Source organism: Odocoileus virginianus, chromosome 29 (genome assembly GCF_023699985.2).
Source record: "Odocoileus virginianus isolate 20LAN1187 ecotype Illinois chromosome 29, Ovbor_1.2, whole genome shotgun sequence".
In the NCBI taxonomy this organism is placed as follows: Eukaryota; Metazoa; Chordata; class Mammalia; order Artiodactyla; family Cervidae; genus Odocoileus; species Odocoileus virginianus.
The window spans coordinates 6811072-6832924 of record NC_069702.1 but is presented as its reverse complement, the minus strand read 5'-3'; the positions used below and the strand labels follow the sequence as shown (position 1 = coordinate 6832924).

The following is a 21853-nucleotide window of genomic DNA, read 5'->3' as shown; positions in this document are numbered from 1 at the left end:
GCTTAGAGGAGGACATGAGGGGTTGGGCCCTCATGACAGGAGCAGTGCCCTGTAAGAAGAGGAAGAGACACGAGACCCCTGTCTCTCTCTCTGCCTTGGGAGGGACATCTTAAAGTCAGGAAAAGCACCCTCACCAGAATTCAAGCACACTGGCACCTTGATCTCTACTTTAGCCTCCAGAACGGTGAGAAAGTAACTGTCTGTCGTTTAAGCCACCTGTTTATGGTATTTTGTTATGACAGCCCAGCAGACTAAGACAAATTTGGTACCAAGCTGTAGTGCGTTGCTATAACAAACATCTAAATATGTGCAAGCAACTTTGGAGCTGGGTAAAGGGTAAGAGGCTGGAAGAGTTTTGAGATATGTGAGGAATATGGACAATAAAGACAATTCCCATGAGCTTTCAGACAGAAATGAGGAACGTGACATTGCAAACTGAAGGAAAGATGACCCTTGTTATAAACTGTCAGAAAATGTGGTTGAATTGGATTTACTATTGCATGGAATGTAGAGCTCATGAGGAATGAAATTAAGTATTTACTTAAGGGGAAGTCTAAGTAAAGTGCTGAAGAAGTGGCTCGGTTCCTCCTGACTGCTTGGAGTAAAACACTAAAAGAGAGAAATGAAGAGAAATTATTAAGAAAAAATGGGGCAGAACTCAAACATTCAGAAAATTCTCAGCTGATCCATATTGTAAAAAAAATTTTAGTCTATTCTAAAAACACTAAGGGTATAAAAAAAGTTTGAAAAAGCATCCTAGGTGAAATGCATGAACTTAATCAGAAAGCCATGAATAGATATGAGATGATGTTAGCAGAGATAGTGCCAGTTTGGGGTAGAAAATATCAAAATAAATTAAGGAAACTGTCAGACATCTTCACTATTACAAGTTAGGTCTATAGAGCTGTGTATGTTTGTGCATGCTCAGTTGTGTCTGACTCTTTGCAACCCCATGGACTTTAGCCTGCCAGGCTCCTCTGTCCATGAAATTTTCCAGACTAGAATACTGGAGTGGGTTGCCATTTCCTTCTCCAAGGAATCTTCCCAACCCAGGGATCGAACTCACATTTCTTGCATCTCCTGTGTTGGCAGGCAGTTTCTTTACCAGCTGAGCCATGGGGGAAGCCTGCTTATAGAACTAGTTGTCTATAAACGTGTGCTATCTTTCAAGAAGAATATCCAAGGCAATTCAGATACCATCAAGGTCACCATTCCCACTGCAGTAGGCACAAGGACAGAAGTCAAGGCTGCTGCCACCTCCGTGTGACAGGGTGGACCCACTGTCTGCAACGCCACATGCGTGGGGTCACCCCACTGAGACATGGGGATGACCCCCTCAGTGACTCTGAAAGGCAGGACATCGAACCAAAGTCTGGAGAGGATTATTCCAGAGTCTTCAACCTGGCGCAGACTGACATAATATGTTTTGGGCTTGCCCAGGTCAATCACCTCATCTTTCCTCCCTAGTTCTCCCTTTCGGAATGAGACTGCCTATCTTATGCTCTTCCACTATTGTATCTTGGAAGCATGTAACCCATCTGGTTTCACAGGTTCAGAGCAGGAGAGGAATCTTGCCTTATGATGAGTCATATCTCAAGGTTCACCGATATTTGATTTAATGATATGAGATGAGAATTTGTAGTTGAGTCTTTAGTCGGTCCTGAATGAGTTAAGATGGTGGGGGCTGTTGGGATGAGATGAATGTATTCTGCATGTAAAAACAACATGAACTGGGGGGAGGTCAGGGGCAGAATGTTATGGACTGAATTGCATTCTTCAAAAATTCATATGTTGAAATCCTAACATTCAACTTGATGACATTGGGTTGGCCAAAATATTTGTTCAGATTTTTCCATAACCTGAATGAACACCTTTGAATAACCCAATATTCAGAGATGAGGCTTCTGGGAGGTAATTAGGTTTTGCCATCATGAAAAGAGGGCTATCATGATATAGTGCCCTATAAGAAAAAGAAGAGGGACTTCCCTGGTGGTTAAGACTCAGTGCTTCCACTGCAAGGGAGCATAGGTTTGATCCCGGGTTGGGAAACTGAGACCTCATATGCCTTACATCATGGTCAAGCCATTTTTTTTTTAATTTTTTAAAAAAGAAAAAGGAAAGGGAGAGACTCCAGACCTATCTCTTTTTACCATGGGATGACCCAGCATGAAAGCACCCACCACAAGATGGGAAGAGACTGCAGCAGAACCTGATCATGCTGGCACGCTGAGCCGCCCTCCAGCTTCCAGAACTGTGAGAAAGGAAATATCTATTGTTTGAACCACCCCTTTGTTACAGCGGCCCAAGCAGGCTAAGGGAGTATCATATATAATTAATGTCACGCAGACTGATTTGGGGCTTCCCTGGTGGCTCAGCGGTAAAGAATCCGCCTGCAATTCAAGAGACCCAGGTTCGATCCCTGGCTTGGGAAGATCCCCTGGAGAAGGAAATGGCAACCCACTCCAGTATTCTCACCTGGAGAATTCCATGGACAGAGAAGCCTAGCAGGCTACAGTCCATGGGACTGCAAACAGTCAGACACGGCTAAGCGGCTAACACTTTCACAGATTTATTTTACCATTTTGTCCCTCTCCATGGAACATTTCAAAATATGATTTCAGAGACAACAGCCAAGGAGACACTTGGAGTGAATAAATTGCAATAAATAAGTACACTGGAATATCATATTTTAGAGACATAATAAAGAAAGGACAATCAAGATTGAATGATGGAGTGTTCTGGGAGAGTAAAAGAAGGAGTGAAAACAGCATATGTTTAAAAGCCAGAGAACCTGAGTAGACTGTGGACTTAAAGACAGAACCAAGCAACTCAGGAGAAGTGGGTTTGAGGGAAAATAGTGAAGGACAGGGAAACCGGGCGTGCTGCAGTCCATGGGGTCGCCAAGAGTCAGGCATGACTCAGAGACTGAACAATAACAACAGATTTGCTTTAGAGAGATTAAACCTGATGGCAATGTACTATCTCTAGTAAATGAGATTTAGCAGGCGTCAGAAAAAACAAGAACAACGCCGGGGAGAGATCAGACTGGTTCTACAGATTCTAAATGGCGAACGATCGACTCATGAAAGAAGACCCTGCCGAGGGAAGAAATTCAGGAACTGAGTGAGGCATCTCCAAATGCCTTGATACAGGTGAGCCAGACATACAGAGGCTAGGGCGGGCAAACAAGCCCACTTCTCATTTGAGGTACATTTGGAGGCAGATTCAAGACTACATATACCTCCAACTGTTGATTTCCTGGTAACCTGACAACAGTGTTCATGAGTCATTTAGCCATTAATTGAATATTGATTCACAGAAGGGCAACCAACCAAGATGGTGACCTAATTGCAATTATGTTGCCTGAAGAACAGTCGAAAGAGCCAGAATCCTTGAACTTGGAAAAAGGAAGAGGGAGATGTGGGGGAGGGGGGAAGGCTGGGCATTGCTTTCAGTTCCTGTAGAGGCTTTTATGGGTGGAAAGCAGAGCAGGAATAGTGGCTGTTCCTCAGAGGATTCTTCTGTGCCTTGTGAAGGCTCCTTCCCCAGGGAATCATCAAGTGGAGTGGAGTGGCCATCTGCCAAGATTCTACAGATGGATCGTGAATAGTATGAGAGCGAGTGAAAATACCCTCAGGGCTTCTTCCAAATCTGAGATCCTGCATCTATTAATACAAATAAGCTGTCTCCTTTCCTAATTTAGACTTTCTCCAGGAGGATCTGCAACCTTATATCACCAAGAAAGCAAAACAAGGGCCGTCAGATTGGGTCCCCATGACCAAAACCCATAAAAGGTGAGCTGGAGACCTCAGACTCAAAGAAGTGTCTTCTGCTCCATCCGCACCTCTCATACCCAACAGTGACGAGCAGACAGTACACATCTGTGTACCACCTGACAAATCAGAGAAAAGCAGTATCTCCTATGCTACTGCACCTTGAAGTCAGGATTGAATTACATACAGTCAGCCCTCCATATCCACATGTTCCACATCTGCAGATTCAAGAATTACATACAGTCAGCCCTCCATATCCACATGTTCCACATCTGCAGATTCAATCAACCACAAATAGAAAAATCAAAATTTTTTTTTAAATTTCAGAAAGTTCCCAAAAGCAAAATTCGAATTTGCTGCACACTAGCAAATGTTTACATAACATCTTCACTATATTTACAACTATTTACATAGTATTTACATTGTGTTAGATATTCTGGAGATGATATAAAGCATACAGGAAAAATGTGGATAGGTTACATGCAAATTTTAATACTACGTCATTTTACGTAAGAGACTTGGGCATGCTCACATTTTGGCATCTGCCAGGGTTCTGGAGTGAACTTTCCCAGTTGCTGAGATGGTAAAGAATCCATGTGCAATGCAGGACACCTGGGTTTGATCCCTGTATTCGGAAGATCCCCTGGAGAAGGAAATGGCAACCCACTCCAGTATTCTTGCCTGGAGACTTCCAAGGACAGAAGATCCTGACTGGCTATAGTCCATGGGGTCACAAAGACTGAACAACTAACATACCAAGGTCCTGGAACCAGTCCCCATAGATACTGAGGGATGACTATGTTTCCTATCACTCTCAATAAATTACATTTTATTTGGTCTCCAATCTCCAAACTTTAATAACCTCTTCCAAGAGGAAGACACCAAAGTTTCCCAACAAAGTTCATTTCTTCTTTGGCCTCTTCCTCAGCATCTTCACATATTTGATAAAACTTAGCAAAGGCTTGATTATAAACTCCAGATGAAGCCACCTGGGTTTCAGGATATAATTTGAAACTTGGCTGCTTTATGCACACAAAAGAAAAGAAACAAAGTCAACTATAAGAACACAAAACTTAATAAATGAAAAATGTTCAAACTTTATATTCAGATAGGAAAGTGAATGTTTTCCAAGGAAAACAATCTGCTGCCTCTAAAAGATTAGAGTGTCTTTCAGAGGTAATCAGTACTCATCTCCAGGGCAATGGATACTAAGGAAAATACATGATGTATGCATATTCTCTTTATTTGGCATGAAAAATGTGCTTTAACCAGCATTTAAAACTTCAGGTACTGCAACCAGGCAATCTAAGTTCAAATCCCAGTTTTTCTACTTACTGGCTGTGTGACCTGGAATTAGTCATGTAACCTCTCTGAACTCTAGGTTCCCAATCATAAAATGAGAATAAAGTTAGTATCTACCTTATAGAATTGTTGAAAGAATGAAATGACTTAATACATTTACAGAGCAATAAAACCATTCCTAGTACATAGTTGGTGCTCAATGAATGTTTGTAATGATAATTGCTGTTGCTTTTAAATAGTAGAAGAGAAAAAGGTCTGACTTTTTTTGGAAAGAGTTTGTGGAATGAAGAAAGCCACATGTCTACTGAGAATTACTCAAAATACCTGAGGTAGAAATAAAATGTATCCACTAGGTCCTTCTGAACCTCTATCTGGAGCTATTCAAAACTGGTACAAAGGAAAAAAACAAAAAACATGGCCTGAGTAGAGGGCAATTTTCAGAAAAATTAGCTCTCAACTAGCATTAATGAGGTATTCACTCATTTTTACAGAGGAGCAGCCTGGAACAGTCAATGTCAGAAGGATGACTTTGTTTGTGTACACACAGTAAAACAAGTGTTTGGGTAATGGAGTTTATACCGGTTAGAAGCTAAGGAGAGAACTTAATTTGTAACTTGGAATTTATAACGTTCTTTATCCCCTGCTTTGAAGGTTGCTTGTAAAATCTGACAAGACAATATTGACAACTTTCTTAATAAATGCATATATTTTAGAAGACAGGCAATAAATTTTGTTTTCAGCATATATTTTGGTCTCTAATCTTATTATGGTCTCCAATTTATTTTGCCCATCAGCACACAGTGCAGAAAACCTAAATTTATAGAAATACAACTGGTGTTTAGCTAGATTCATTTTGCAAGAGCAAGAAAGTGGGAAATAATGGCTAATATAAAAATAACTATCATTTGTTGAGCACTTATTATTGTGTTAGGCCCTTTCTGCATTTTTACATTTATTATCTCAATCAGTATTCTAAGAATCTTTCAAGATAACAATGTGTATTAGAATAACTGATGCTAGCTAAATCCTTACAAATTAATCCCCAAACTCAGTAGGGGAACTCAGTATACATTTGTGTGCATGGTAAGTCGCTTCAGCCAAGTCCGACTCTTTGTGACCCATGGACACCAGGCTCCTCTGTCCATGGGATTCTCCAGGCAAGAGTACTGGAATGAGTTGCCATGCCCTCCTCCAGGGTCTTTTCCTGACCCAGGGATCAAACCAGTGTCTCTTAACATCTCCTGCATTGGCAGTTGGGTTCTTTACCCCTAGGGCCACCTGGGAAGCCCCCCAGTATACATTTGCATGTCACTAAATAATGTCTGATGCAGGCCAGGTGACTCTCCTGGGTAGCACTCTTCTAAGGGATGCCTTGCGGTGTGGGGTTCCTTCTATTATGGGGTTCCAGCACCTCTGAGTCTTTTGCTTCTTGCCCTATAGACAGGGGAGAGAGGAAGAATGTGGAGTAGGTATAGTGCAAGCAAGTGCAAATGGAAGTCGATCAGTCATGGTCAACTCTTTGCGACCCCATGGACTATACAGTTCATGGAATTCTCCAGGCCAGAATACTGGAGTGGGTAGCCTTTCCCTTCTCCAGGGGATCTTCCCAACTCAGGGATCAAACCCAGGTCTCCTGCACTGCAGGCAGATTCTTTACCAGCTGAGCCACAAGGGAAGCCCAAGAATACTGAAGTGGGTAGCATGTCCCTTCTCCAGCGATCCTTGCTGACCCAGGAATCGAACTGGAGTCTCCTGCATTGCAGGCAGATTCTCTACCAACTGAGCTATCACGGAATATCAGTTTCTAACTACTGCAGCCCATAATTAATCTATATTACTTCCGCTTACACCCCATTGGTCAGAAATCAGTCACATGGTCAACTGTACTGCAAGGGAGGCTGGGAAATGATGAGGAAAAGGTAGACACCTGTAAATACTAAAAGTATCTGCCATGTAACTTAGCCTGTGGTCACCGAATATATTTCCTTCCCTCTCTTCAAACACAGAGCACGCTTACCCCTCCTCAAATGAAGCAATCTCAACTTCCATCTGGTCACTGCAACCAGCTGAGAGTCCAGGTCTTCTGGGTTCTGTGAATTTCTTGTTGTTAAGTCCAGATATGGCATCTTTCTTAATATCTATCTATTTGACTGTGCTGAGTCTTAGTTGTGGCAGGTAGGATCTTCTAGTCTTCACTGCAGAATGTGATCAAACCCTGGTCCCCTGTATTGGGAGCATGGAGTCTTAGCCACTAGTCCACCAAGGAAGCCCCATGGATGAGGCATCTCTTTATTCAGTGTCCTATGAATGAAAAGGAAAGTGATGGAGAAACCAAAAGGCCAAGTGTGTTCTCTCTCTCTCACATACACACAATACAAATGGTATAACAGCCACAGAATAACCATAATAAAAATCCCCATCCAGGAAAGAAAAAAATGGCAGAAATCACAGCAGTCACTGATGCTACATGTGGCCAGGCTGATATACCCACCTTCTACCTCGTGGAGTGAGAAGGTTCTGGACACAGTCTTGGATCTGCTCTTTTGGGGAACTCCTTTGTCTGTTTTTCTCAATGGCCAGCAGTTCCTCCACCTCTAAGATGTGTGTTTAGGAGCCAGCCCTCCAGGCAGTCCACTTCTTATTTGTGGAAGAAGTTGTTTTCATCCTTTCATGACATTTTCTGTATAGGGTTATGATTATTTTAGCAATGTAAGTCCCTCAAAAAATCTTCAGGCTCTTGCAAGCCATCAAATCTATGTACTATCTCAGTATTCCCTTTTATTTTCCTTTGTAACTTAGCTATGTCATTCCTGGGTTCATGTCACTCTTGAAACATTTGCCAAATGCAGTCAATAGTGGCCAACACACACAACTAATGATGTTTCCCCCATTTTCTCCTTCTAGAGCTACAAAGTTACTTGGCACACATGACTTTCCAAGTTGTGACAGGTGTTAATTTCACCAAATGTGTTGTCGCTGCAAAACACAGCATCTCATCTTTCCAACACTTGGTATCAAATTAATACCTACTTCCTGACTATTAGGCCAATGCCACCAAGTTTAAGATTTTGTTAGCAGTATCCCTTGTGCATTACCGATTTTGGTATTTGTCAGGGGAAATAACTCTAGGTGCTGTGATAAATCACAATAATCCCATAAACAGGTCTTGCTAAGTACCTTAAACATGTTGTCCAGTTGCCAGGTCATGTCCGACTTTGCAACCCCATGGACTGCAGCACACCAGGCTCCCCTGTCCTCCACTGTCTCCTCGGAATTTGCTCAAATTCATGTCCATTGAGTCAGTGATGCCATCCAACCTCTGTCGCCTCATCTCCTTTTGCCTTCAGTCTTTCCCAGCACCAAGGTCTTTTCCAAAGAGTTGGCTCTTCACATCAGGTGACCAAAGTATTGGAGCTTTGGTTTCAGCATCAGTCTTTCCAGTGAACATTCAGGGTTGATTTCCTTTAGGACTGACTGGTTTGATCTTCTTGCAATCCAAGGGACTCTCAAGAGTCTTCTCCAGTACCACGATGCGAAAGCATCAATTCTTTGTCACATAGCCTTCTTTAAGATGCTTATTAATATTACTGAAAATGCAGTATTAGGGGTGTTATACGCAAATCAGTTATTTGAACATACTTGTGTTTAACCTTTATTAATTAAAGAAACAAACACTCAATAAATTGGGCTTCCCTGGTGTCTCGGGGTAATCTGTATGCAATGCAGGAGCTGCAGAAGCTGCAATTTGATCCCTGGGTCGGGAAGATCCCCTGGAGGAGGGCATGGAGACCCACTCCAGTATTCCTGCCTGGAGAATCCCACGGGCGGAGGAGCCGGTGGGCTACAGTCCACAGAGTCACAGAGTCAGATATGACTGAAGGGGCAGAGAAGAAAGAAAGTAAGTAACACATCAGAGTTCACACATCTGGGATAATTGATCCAAGTCTATGACACCACCTATGCTTGTGTCTCTGGACGTCTCCGCAGTATAAGCCAAAACAAAAATATGTGCCACCATGAACTCTGCTTCTATAGCAAAGGAAATCAGAAACCTAAGCATTCCCTGAAGTTGTAGATCCTTTCTCTCTTTGCTCTATTCCAGAGGCATTACCCTCTATCCATAGAATAATAAAAGTTACTTAAGACAGCTCAAAAACACAGTGGAAAAATAATCTGTAGTTTTTGAGATGATGAATGAGGTTCTTGTCTTGAAATTTGTTTGCATAAGTTTGCACAATGAGCTTACTTAATAGATCATGCCTCTGTCAATATTTCTATCCTCTGCCGAATAGTTTATTTATTTAATGAATGTTTTCTGTATTCATTTAGGGAACTTTTTATGTCATAAACATTCATTAAATCTGGCAAAGGTACACACTGTCCAGTGTTTACTCTCTGTACAAGCTTCCACATATTAACTTTCCCTACGGGAACATAAATGCAAACCAAAATTGTCACAATCGTTACTTGATCTGAACCCATGCAATATTTTATCCATTCAGTAAATATTTATTAAGTATTTGCCATATATCGGGTGCTAAGCAAGACAGGCTTTAAGATAGACTATAAATATTTTTAAATCACCAATTTCAGTTGACCACACTTGAAGCTGGCTGAAATTTCAACTCACAAATGTGTGTGTGTGCATGTGCGTGCATATGTGTTCAATGGCAGTTGGGGAAGGGTGGTGAAAATAATAAAAATTGCTAATATCAATTACAGGTCTAATGTCAGAAGACTTATTCAGCTACATAGTAGCTGAAATTTCCTTCCGAGAAATGATAATTTTCTTGCAGAATGCAAATAACATAATTTTAGATATTTTCCCCTCTTAGTAAAACACAGTGTACACTAATTTAAATTTTCAAACAGCTGCATTAGGGAGAAATTGTATGGAAATAATTGTCAGTAAAAGTGATGTTTAAACACAATTTCACTAGCATCACTGTTCCCTAAATGGAGACCTAAACTTTCCTGTGTGCTATTTGCTTCCAATGAAGTGATACCACTCAGTCTTAAGGCATCACTTTTAAAGGCAAAAGCCACTTGAAGGAACATGGTGAGGCGAGCAATGGATAAAAGAGAGAAATAGAACCGTTTAGATATCCGAAACCCTCGCTTTTCATTTGCCTCAGCCTGGGGTTTGCAGGACGTCACCCACTCCCACTCATTCCTAACAAGAGTATATATTAAGCTCTTTGAAATGTGAGTATTATGGGACGGATCGCAGTTGCTTTAAATTATAGAAGTTGGCAAGTGCCTGGGAGGGGCAGGAGGTTGTTTAAACCGAGAAAGACAGTTGCAAAACTTTGTACAACAGTATGAGCTCCAAGCTTCAAAAGTATTCTCAGGCGCAGACCAGCACTTTATTTTTCATCAAGCTATTTTTTGAGTTGTTTTGAAACCGCTTCAAATAACAAACACATATTTCTGCTGGAAGCATTGTTTAATGGTTTCTGAATTCATGGGACAAGAGAAGCAAGAAAGCCTGATGATTTGGTGGAAGGTTTGATGTCAGCAATGCCTAGAAAAGGTAAGCTTCCCTTTTCTCTGCGTGTTTTCTCTTTTTTTTCCCACCCCCCTCCTGTTGGCTTTCATCAGCAATATTTACTGAAAGGATTTAGGACAGCTACTTGTAGGGAAATGGGGAACTTGTAGAAAGTATGTCAACAAATGAGAAGTCAGAGGTCGGAAATCCTCAGCTGTAGTGTTTCTCCTACTTTCTATTCCGCTAGTCTCGGGAACCTCTGTGAACCATTTCTGAGTACACGAAAAATGCCATTTCTCTCAGAAATTGTGTGCAGGTCTTCAAAATCTCCAGTCTGATGTGCCTAGCATTTGCCAGTGTGCTGTCGGGCTCATGTATTGCCAATGTCAGAGTGTTTATGTTTTCTTATCCCGTTATAGGCAATTTAACTTCCAAAACCGTGATCTTGCTATTAACTCAGAAATCTTTCCCATGGAAGACTGTACCATTAGTACAGAAATTCTCTGAAGTGTGCTTACTCTGAATTCTTATGAGCTTGTCCTGCAGCCTATGTTTTTTAAAAGTTAAATAAATCGTTTGACTTCTCTTTTGGAGTGACACAAAAGGACTGTTACAGATATTATGTCCTGGGCAGGGAGAAAGAGTTCAACTCAAAATCTGTAAAGTCGCTGTTGACAGGCAATGCTATGGACTGAATCGGGTGGCTGGGTCCTCCTGGTTGTGCCTCAGAAGCAGGTAGGAGGCAGAGAGGTTATGACAGTCCTGTTTTCCTGTGCCGGGATCGTAGGAGAAGCATCTTGTGGTTTTAGATGAAGGGGAACGTAAGTAATGTGTGTTTCTGTTTCCTTGAGAAAGCCTGTGATATCAGTCTTGCCATCATTTCAAGAGAGAATTCCAGGTGCAAAAAATCTAGATACAGAAAAAAAAGAGATTTGCAAATTTCCCCCCACCGGCAGGTTGAGATTTTATCAGAGCTCACAGTCATTCCTCACCCACACACATGAACTTGCAGGCGGAGGTTAGAAAACCTTGTGGGTTTGCTGGAGTCTGAGTGGTTTGGGACACCAAGGTGACCTGGATCTATGAAACCCACTGCTGGCAGAAACTGATCACAGGTCGGTCAGGCCTGGGTGAGAAAGTGGGGTGCTACCCAGGAGCCCTGGCTTTCGGCATCTGAAGGGCTCTTTGGGTACCTGTGGTTGACGCTATTTCTGGAAAGCTTTTCCTTCTGCGTCAAATTCTAATGACATGAAGTGGATTACAGCGGCTTCCCCTGCCTTTGGGGGTTCTTGGGGATGGGAAGGAGATTAAAATCAGACGGAAGGACAGGGATTGTAAAAAACTGAGCAGGCAGCTCCATCAGCTCACTGGCAAGGCTGTGGGGAGAGAGCTTAGTCCTTTTCTCTATCTACGTTTGTGAGCGGAGGAAGTCGGACCCCAGCCTTGCCCCTTCACTGTCCGGTTCCTTCCCGGACTTTTCTCTGCTTCCTTCTCCCCCTCCTGGACGATCCACGCCAGCCACGCAACCTCCAGAGGGGGAACAGAGGGTTGGACAAGCAGGCTAGCATCTCTTCCTTTTCGTCCTCTCCAGCCATTCCCAGACCAGTTGGGGAAGCCCCCGCCCTATTTGGAGGGGGTCTCCAGGACCCCACCCCGTGACCTCATCGCAGGCAGCCGGAGAGCTGGGATGGCCAGGGGTTGCGTGGCGCCTGAGTGCACCCCGGGGATGGGTGCGGCCACGCGCGCGGCGTGGCGGGAGGGACTCGCCCCGGGATGCAGCGCGCACTTCCCATCTCGGGCTCCCACGGAGGCTAGTGGCATTTCTGGAAGCCAGAGCCCCCAGGCCCCGCCTCTGGGCCCCGCGGAGGCCCCAAAGAGGACCAAAACAAAAGGCAATTAGAGTTGCTAATGAAGCCCCAAGCCAGATGACTCATCTGGGGCGCAGCCACAGGGGGCGGGAGTCGGGGTGTGGGGCTTTGCGATGAAACCTGGAAAAGACGGGTCAGGGTTGTCCCCAGAAAGGATGCTGAGGTGCGGCCCAGTGTGACCTAATCGTGCCTCCTCACCTCACAGAGGCTGGGACAGAGGCCACATCTGTGAGGGCCGAGAGCGTTAACTAATGAACTGCCAGAGTGCGAGTGCCACGCTGTCTGAACCTTGAAAAGCGTTGGAACCAGACTTAGCCCAGGTTGCCAGCTACAGCCGCACACCCCGAGTCCGTGGATCCGGACCTGGGAAGCCCCAGACTCGGGAATCAGCCCCTCCGGCGCCTGGGGAGGAGACACTATTGCAACTCAATAGACCTTAATTATGTGTCCAGGGAGGGCCAGAAGCTTTGCCAAGGCTCTTTGAACTTGGCCCTTGATGGAGACCCCAAGTGGTAACAGCCTGGAAGGTTTATGGAAAACTGAAGAGGGGCTTTGTAAATCAGCCAGCTGAAATCAAAGAGAGCTTCTGGTTGCATTTGAACTAGACCTTGGCGGAGGTGTGAAATATCACGGGAGAGATCACAGGGTCAAGAGCATCTAGGCAGAAGCCAAGGAGCAGAGAGAGTAAAGGTCATGGCTGCTCCCAAGGGAGGTGATGAGGCTCTGTTTCCTCAAGTCTATTTCAGGTTAGTTTCATGGGTCATTAACAAGAGGATGACCAAAAGTACCTCCTGGCCAGGCAAATTTGGGAAAGCATAAAACTGTACACCACAGAGATCCAGAACTCAGGCTGTAGGGTCACAAACATGTGACTTCAAATCCCAACTCCACCCCTTAATTGCATTGTGAACTTGGACCCAGGTCGCTCCATCTGTCAAGCAAGGCCCATTATGTGCATTCTTATGAGGACACTTGGAGGATTTAATTAGAGAATTAATGAAAAAGGCCTACTATCAAAGTGTCTGGCTAAGTGTCATGGGGCCAAAGTGTCTGGCCCCAAGAATGTTAGTTATTCTGACTAGTTATTAGATGCTACTTTCTTTGCTGCAGGAATTCTTACATTTTAGTTCCTTGATTTGTCCTCTATCTCTCCATGAGTGGGTCATTAAAGTCTAATGCTTTCTAACTCATTAGAATATGAAACCACTTTTTTCTTCCCCCATGGAGTGTCACACATGGGGAACTTGGAATGCATGCTGGAATATGGTTGGGTTGGCCCAGTGAGTTGAGGCTACCATGGCCTGCAAACCCATGAAGTTTTCCAAGATTTAAATGAAATTTATCAGTCTTCACCAGCCGCTGCATGAACAATCTTCCCTATTTCTATGAAACAGAAACCCCCAAACTGGGATTCTCCTAGCAAAAGAAATTGAGTTATTTTCCTTAAAACTATAGTCAATTTTTATAAGGAAGAGAAAAATAAGGACAAAGCAAATTCTTGTCCATTCTGACTTTCACACCTTAAAGGCCAACCTCTGCCTCTGGTTTGAGGGCCTGTATTTGGTGGGCAAAGGCAAGGGCATAAGCTAGAATAAAACATGATCCCATCTTTAAGGAGTCATCAGTCAGATTGTTGTTCAGTCTCTAAGTTGTGTCCGACTCTTTGCGACCCCATGGACAGCAGCACATCAGACTTTATCATCTCCTGGAGTTTGCTCAAACTCGTGACCATTGATTCAGAGACTCTAGCAACAAGGTAGAGAAAATAAAGCGTGTGTCCTCATTTCAAAAATGCGAAATTAAGTTTACAAGGAAGGATATAGGAGGGACTCAAAGTGAATCCTGCAAAAGGGAGGCCTCAAGTCTCTGGAATGATCAAAGCAATAGGTAACTTTCTTTGACATTTACCAAGTGTGAAGAACTGTGCTAAGTATTTTGCAATGATGACTCATGTGTACTTTATAAGGCTACAAGGTGGGTGTTGACTTCCCCATTTCACAGATGAACAAACTGAGCCCTAGAGAAATGCAGTAACCTGCCTGAAGTCTTCCAGGAAGTAGAATATGTTCTCAAACTCAGGTCCATCTGATTCTCTGTATCCCTCACCAGGAAAGACTCTTCAGAGGAGGTAATGTGTCACTTGGCCTTGAAGGATGGATACAAATTAATGGGAGGGGAATTTCAGGCAGTAAGAAGAAAATTAACAAAGTCATGGAAGAGACCAGAATGGGGAGTGTCAGAAAATCCACCTGGTGAAACAAAGGGTGTGCATAGAAAGAAGAGGGAAATGAGCTCAAAAGCCTTGGTTAGATCTTAAAAGTTTTCATTGTCTGCGTGGCCAGTCGTGTTTGATTCTTTGCAACCCCATAGACTATAGCCCACCAAGTTTCTCTGTCCATGGGATTCTCCAGGCAAGAATACTGGAGTGGGTTGCCATTTCCTACTCCAGGTGATCTTCCTGACCGAGGGATCAAACCCTCACCTCTTGAGTCTCCTGCATTGGCAGGTGGATTCTTTACCATTTTGGCACCTACAAGGACAAAAATTGATGTTTGATGATGGATGTTAACTAGACTTACTGTGGTATTTCACAATATATACAAATGTTGAATCATGATGTTGTACACCTAAAGCTAACAGAATGTTCTATGTTAATTGTTATCTGAATTAAAAAACAGAAAAAAAAGAAAATTCTAAAAAAGAAAAAAAAAGAATAGTTAGCTAGAAAATGCCCAAAAAGACATTATGAAAATGTAGGTGAATGCTGTTATATAAATATATAATTAATAAAAATTTATGTTATTTTCTGGGGAAAAAAAAGAAGACTTGGTTGAAAAAAAAAAAAAGATGTGGTTGGAATCAGATCATAGAAAGCCTTGAATGCCAAACCACAAAGTTTGGATTTCTTTAATAGAGGAATCATTATAACTTTGTAAACAAGAAAGTAACAGCCTGGCAGTGCTTTAGAGCAATAATTGAAGATGATTAATCAGTGTGTGCCCTAGGGGCAAAGAGGAAACCTCCAGTTACTAGGAAGTCATGTTTGTCCAGGTGGGAGACAGCAGTTGTTTGCTCCCATAATCCCTAAAGGATGCTGATGCTCATCAGACCCAGGCTCCTAAACCAGCTACCCCAAAGCCTTGACCACCACAATGATCTTTCCAAGCTATGACCGTGAGGCCTCACTACATCCAGATTTAACCCTTAAAACGACAGAGGGGTGGAATGGAAGGGGCAAGAGAGGCTGGCAGACCTCTGAGGACCTTCTCAGCTTTCAGACTCCATAGAGCTACAAACTCTGAGCGCTTTTGCGAACATCATTACCCACACATTTTGCCATTCGATCACCAGTTTCCAGACTTGTTCCTATCAAACAGGCCTGTTTCCAAAAGAACTTGAGAGTCTACAAAACTTTTATGAGTTTACAGCTATAGTGATTGCGTAATAATGAGATTGGCATGAAGAGATTACCGGAGGGCATATTTTCATATATTCCTTCGGGAGAAATTTTCATCCATCCTCTTGGCTGTCTGCCTTTTGCAAAAATTCAGCTGTCCTCCCCTTGTGTCTGAGAACACTTAGAGTGGTGCAATGCCATCCCAGGATCTCGTGGGGGTTTTTTGGCTGTGCCGAATCTTTGTTGCTGTGTGGGCTTTTCTCTAGTTGCGGTGAGCAGGGCTACACTTCAGCTGCAGGACACAGGCTTCTCATCGCCGTGGCTGCTCTTGCTGTGAGCTTCTGATGGCTCAGACGGTAAAGAATCTGCCCACAGTGCAGGAGACCAGGGTTCTCTTATTGAGGAGCACAGGTTCTCGGGTGCTTGGGTTTCAGTAGTTGGCACGTGGGTTCAGTAGTTGTGATTCATGAGCTATAGAGCTCAGTCTCAACAGTTGTGGTTCACAGGCTTGTTTGCTCCATAGCATGTGGGATCTGCCCAGATGGCAGGCGGATTCTTTACCTCCGAGCCACCAGGGAAGCCCCCTTGTGGTGCTTTGAATAGCAGTTCTTCGTGCCGGGGTCTTATGACTCCCAGCAGCGCCCACATGGGAAATGGCAGCCCACTCCCGTACTCTTGCCTGAAGAATCCCATGGACAGAGAAGCCTGGCGGGATGGGGTCCATGGGGTCGCAAAGAGTTGAACATGACTGAAGCGACTTCGCACTCAGCACTCAGCTCCCACGGAGGGTGAGCTTCAGAGAGCAGGAATGAAATCATCTTTAGATTTTCCAATGCCTTAACAACTATAGTAGATCTGAATCAATGTACAAACACAGGTCTACAAGAAAGCTCACATTTTTCCATTTTATTTCATACAACTTAAATCTGATTCCAAGAGTTTGTGGCAGCAGGAAGTTTAGTTTCAGAAGTGATCAAGCTCCTACCGCCCACCATCGCCAGAACTGGGGAGGTCTTCCTTCAGATCACTGTGCCCTGTCTTATAAGTTGCCTGTCCCTTTGATGTCTGTGAACTCAGCTTTCCAGCCCTGCTTAGGAAATGACGGTCACTGTCCAGCCAGGAAGCTGGGGTCTGAGTGATCCTCAGCTGTCCTGTCCTCTGCGGTCTGGCCACACAGTGTTTCCACTTCTCACGGATGCCCTGGGTCTGGGGAAGTCGCCCATCAAAGGCCCTGCATTCTTCCCTTTCCCAGCATCTACTCTTGGGTTTGGGCTTTAGGAAAGAAAGGAAGAAATATTTTCAAGAAATGTCTGCTTCCTGCTCTGCCTGTATAACCTTGAAACAAAGAAGCCCAAAGAGCCAGGCAGCCTTCTTGCGATAACTTGGGAGTAGAGAATACACATGAATAAATATTTCCCTAAGTCATTTTGTCACATTACCCAACAGGTATTCAGTAGTGGCTAGTAGAATATATCTTCTGATAATTGATGAAATGGTGTCTTCAGAGTTGCTCAGTTGTTCACCAGAGCTTATCAGGCTTTTTATTAAAAACCTACTATACGCCAGTGCCTTGCATATACTGTCTACATGGCCCCATTTTCCAGATAGAAGAGGTGGATCACTTAACTTCCTGTGAACACTGTGAGGGTGACGTAGGTATTTAAACTCCAGTTGAACCCATCTCCAAAACCCACACCCTTCCCACCCTGCCACATGGACTTCTGGCAAGGATTCCTAATTCTCTAACTAGCAGTTCAGAGCCCTGGTATTGACTCATCCTAGAGTAGACATTTCCAATTAACATTTTTTAAGTTTATTTTGGTAAAGTATAGTTGATTTACAATGTTATGCTAACTTCTGCTGTAGAGCAAACGGATTCAGTTATGCATACACACACATACACATAAACATTTTTCATATTCTTTTCCATGGTGATTTATCACAAGGTATTGAATCTCCTTCCCTGTGCTTTATGGCGGTGGGACCTTGTTGTTTATCCATTCTCTATATAATAGTTTGCCTCTGCTAACCCCAAACTCCCAATCCATCCCTCCCCAACTTCCTCTCCCTAGGCAACCTACAGATCTGTTCTCTGTAACATTTGTTTTAAGTAGAGATTTTTTTCACCATGAACATACTCTGACTCTGTTTGAAATACTGACAATCTCATGGAATGGTTTTTTTACCCCATCTCATCAGTCATCTGTGAGGCAGCAGGGATGGAGACTTAATACTATTTGAAAGATGAGAGCAAGGCAAAGTGACTTGTCCACAGCCAAAGGACTAGAAGGGAGATTAAAGTCCCACAAGCATTTGTCAGTCTGTCTCCCCAGCAAGGGGCGGGAGTTAGTCCTAATTAATCAAAAGTTAACTAGAAGACAGCATTAAATATATGCACGTTTAGTGCCTGCTCATACCGCCAATAACAGGAAACCATAGCTGACCTTGTTGCCTTAAAACGCATCCTGCTAGATGTACACGAATGATATTTGAGAGGTGTCATTAAAACTTCAGTTGGTGGCCTTGCCAATTGCCAGCATCCTCAAACCAGTTTACTCTTTTAAACTAGTAAGTTATTTTTTTTCAGTTTCTTTCTTGCACCTTTAATTTTTTTTGGAAAAAGACTTCTTTAAGTAATTTTGAGCCCAAGCCACTGTAAAATCTAATTTGAAATCAGTAGCATCTCAGTGTAGGGATTCTTTGAATTACCAACCCATTTTATTTTATCACGGGTGTTCATATCCATTCCTCAGATCCTTAGCCTGACCTCTTTTCCTTCCCAATAAAGACCACATTCCTTGGTATGATCATGGGGTGGGGGCTTCAGAGTCTGTCTCTTGCCCGCTTCCTCGCCCCCTTTACCCCTGCTACTGGCCTCCATATCTCCATATGCCTGCGTATACCAAATGCCAGAGACTGGGTGGTTTAAACAAAAGAAATTTATTTTCTCGCAGTTCTGGAAGCTAGAAGTTCAAGACCAAGGTGCCATAAGTTTGATTCCTTCTGAGGCCTCTCTCCTTGGCTTGCAGACAGCCACTTTCTCACTGTGTTCTCACGTGATCATTTTTCTGTAGAGGGCATGTGGCCAAGTTCCCCTTCTTACAAGGACACTGGTCAGACCGGATTAGGGCCCATCCTCAGGTCCTCAGTTTAATTTGCTCGCCCCTTTAAAGGCCTTATCTGCAAGTACAGTCACCTGGTGAGGTACTTCAACGGGTGACTTTCAGGGAAGCCCAATTCAGTGCAGAACACCCCAAGAGCTATGCACAGTGAAGTCATCACAGCTTTTCAGTCCTTCCTTCTCTCCAGGTGACATAGGGCTGAAGGATCAAGTCTGTTCCCTTCGCATGAATTATGTTGAACCGTATACAAAGGCTGACCTTCAGCCATTCTATTGCGTGTGTGCTGTGTGCTGTGTGCTCAACCGTGTCTGATTCTTTGCAACCTTTTGGACAGTAGTCCACCAGACTCCTCAGTCCATGGGATTCCCGGGCAAGGACACTGGAGTGAGCTGCCATGCCCTCCCCTAAGGGATCGTCCCAGGGATCGAACCTGGATTGGCACGTTCTGTACCCTAGTGCCACCTGGGAAACCTTAACATTCTATTACCTACACAAAATGGCCATTTTATTTAACTCCAGTATAATCTAGAAACTTAAAAACTCTCATTTTCTGAAAACAATTTAGGTACAAAGTCCTTATGATATTACAGAAATTGTCATATTTCCATCCTCCTGTCTGTTCTTGAGTCTGAGATGAAATGGTCCCAGACAAACTTTGAGAATTTATCCACACTGCAAACTCCACCTTCAGCTTCAACACCAATCATAGCAAAATGTTCATTCTTAGTTATACAGCTCCAGTTTCCCTTGCGGCTCAGCTGGTAAAGAATCCACCTGTAATGCGGGAGACCTGAGCTCAACCCCTGGGTTGGGAAAATCCCCTGGAGAAGGGAAAGGCTACCCACTCCAGGATTCTGGCCTGGAGAATTCCATGGACCGTATAGTCCTTGGGGTCACAAAGAGTTGGACATTCTTTGCTACGTTCACTTTACATTAAAATACCACCAGTCACCAGAAAATTCTTTCTTATGCCAGAATCTGACCCTTGTAAATGTTTCTCACTGGTCTTGTTCTATTTTTAGAAGTAGCAAGAATGCCACCATTTTCCTCTGGCTTCTTAAACATTTAAAGACCGTCACCATCTGCCTACCTAACCCTCGCCAGGGTCTCCCTGGACTTGCAGGGAGAAGTTTCCCTGACACTATGTAGTTTACTAGACATACCCACGCCCCTCTTGAAATGACATCCAGACCTCAACACCAGATACCAGATGACTTTCACAGTCAGTACTAACTCCGCGTCAGTTTCCTGGGATGGGTAGCAGCTATGCAGAGACCTGTATGGAGAAATCATCTGAACCCCATCTAGGATTCGCAGGAAAGAATGTAAAATTCAATTAGCGATACTTAAGGAGGATCAGATGCTCTCCAGAACTGCTTTAACTATTAATACTTCACTGGACGCTGTCTGACAGTCCGGGTCACAGGGGAACTATTACTCTCTGTGATTTAAATACTCTGTTTTCCTTAATGCTAAATTTGCATCAGCTTTTCTAGTCAGCCCATGTCAGAAAAAAAGATCAAGTAGGTTGCTCAGATTATTTCTTTTCAGCGCTGTCTCTTGCTGTGGAGCCTGGGCTCTAGGGTGTGGGTTTCATTAGTTACAGTTCCTGGGCTCTGGAGCACAGACTCAGTAAATGTGGTGTGTGGGTTTAGTTGCTCTGAGGCTTATGAGATCTTCCCGATCAGGGATCAAATCCACGTCTCCTGCGTCGGCAGGCAGATTCTTCACCACTGAGCCACCAGGGAAGCCCCAGATTATTCTTTCAATTTGGTTGTAGCAAAGCCAATATTCATCCATGCTGCAGTTCTGCTTTTCTTTCTAGTTAACTAAAAAGAATGAGGAATCGGGAATTGTGACCTCCGGGTATGACATGCTCAGTCCTAATTCTTCCTGGCTGTGTGATTGTAGGCAAGTTATCTGAACACTCTGAGCCTCCATTCATCATTGAAAATGAGAACAGTAAGTATCTACTCCAGCGGATCCACTGGTATCTTAAGTAAAATATTATATGAGAAAACGTTTGTAAGTCAGAAGATGAAACACAAATACTAGTCCATGTCAGGAGCTGTTAGTTTTGGCCAGCCAGCTCATTTTTAACCTCAGCCTCTTTGTTTGAGGGGGTTTCTTCTCAATGGACAAACTGACACCTTCTCTTGTTGTTCACTCAGTCGTGTCTTACTCTTTGTGACCCCATGGACTGCAGCACGCCAGGCTCCTCTGTCCTTCACTGTCTTGAATTTTCCTTAGATTCATGTCCAGCGTGTAGGTGATGCCATCCAACTATCTCATCCTCTGCCTCCCCTTCTCCTGTAGCCTTCTATCTTTCCCAGCATCAGGGTCTTTTCCAATGAGTCGATGCTTGGGGATTAAAATCAGAAGTACAAGCAAGAGGCCTGGACACACACTGGGTACTCAGTGAATGGACTTGCACAAGAGTATGAACTTGTCAAGGGAAGAATCTTGGCCGAGACCAAAGTGTTTCCACCAGGCTGTCAAAAGTGAAATCCAGAGTGCCTTTCCCTGGTTGTTTTGATTATTCAAGGTCAAAGATGTTTGGTTTGGGATGATTTGCAATTGCCGTCTGCTTACACAAATCAACATTGATGACCTAATGCTTTTGCCTGAAAAGAAAATATGCCCATCTCTCTGGATGTTGTCAGCAACACGTTATCATAGCTCTATACCATACACTCCATCAGGGGTCACACCCGAAATCTACAATGTGGCCGAGACACAGGAGGCCTGAAACCACACTCTCCAAACAACATGGGCGGTCATCACCCACTGCCGTAGGGATCTCCAGGGTTAATGTAACTCTAAGATACCAGATTTTCAATTTTTTTTTTCCAGGAAAATCCACGTACCTGGGGTTTTATGTGGCATGTTTCCATTTTAAAAAC

General features: G+C 43.6%; 1 protein-coding gene across 1 annotated transcript in view; it reads left to right on the top strand.

The window, feature by feature from the left end:
* Positions 1 to 10151: 10151 nt before the first annotated feature.
* C1QTNF7 (C1q and TNF related 7) overlaps positions 10152 to 21853 on the top strand; it is a 127149-nt gene continuing 115447 nt past the window's right edge. Inside the window, exon 1 of the mRNA XM_070458104.1 lies at positions 10152 to 10608. The gene's annotated coding sequence lies outside the window, so the exon portion shown is untranslated. The remainder of the gene's footprint in view (positions 10609 to 21853) is intronic.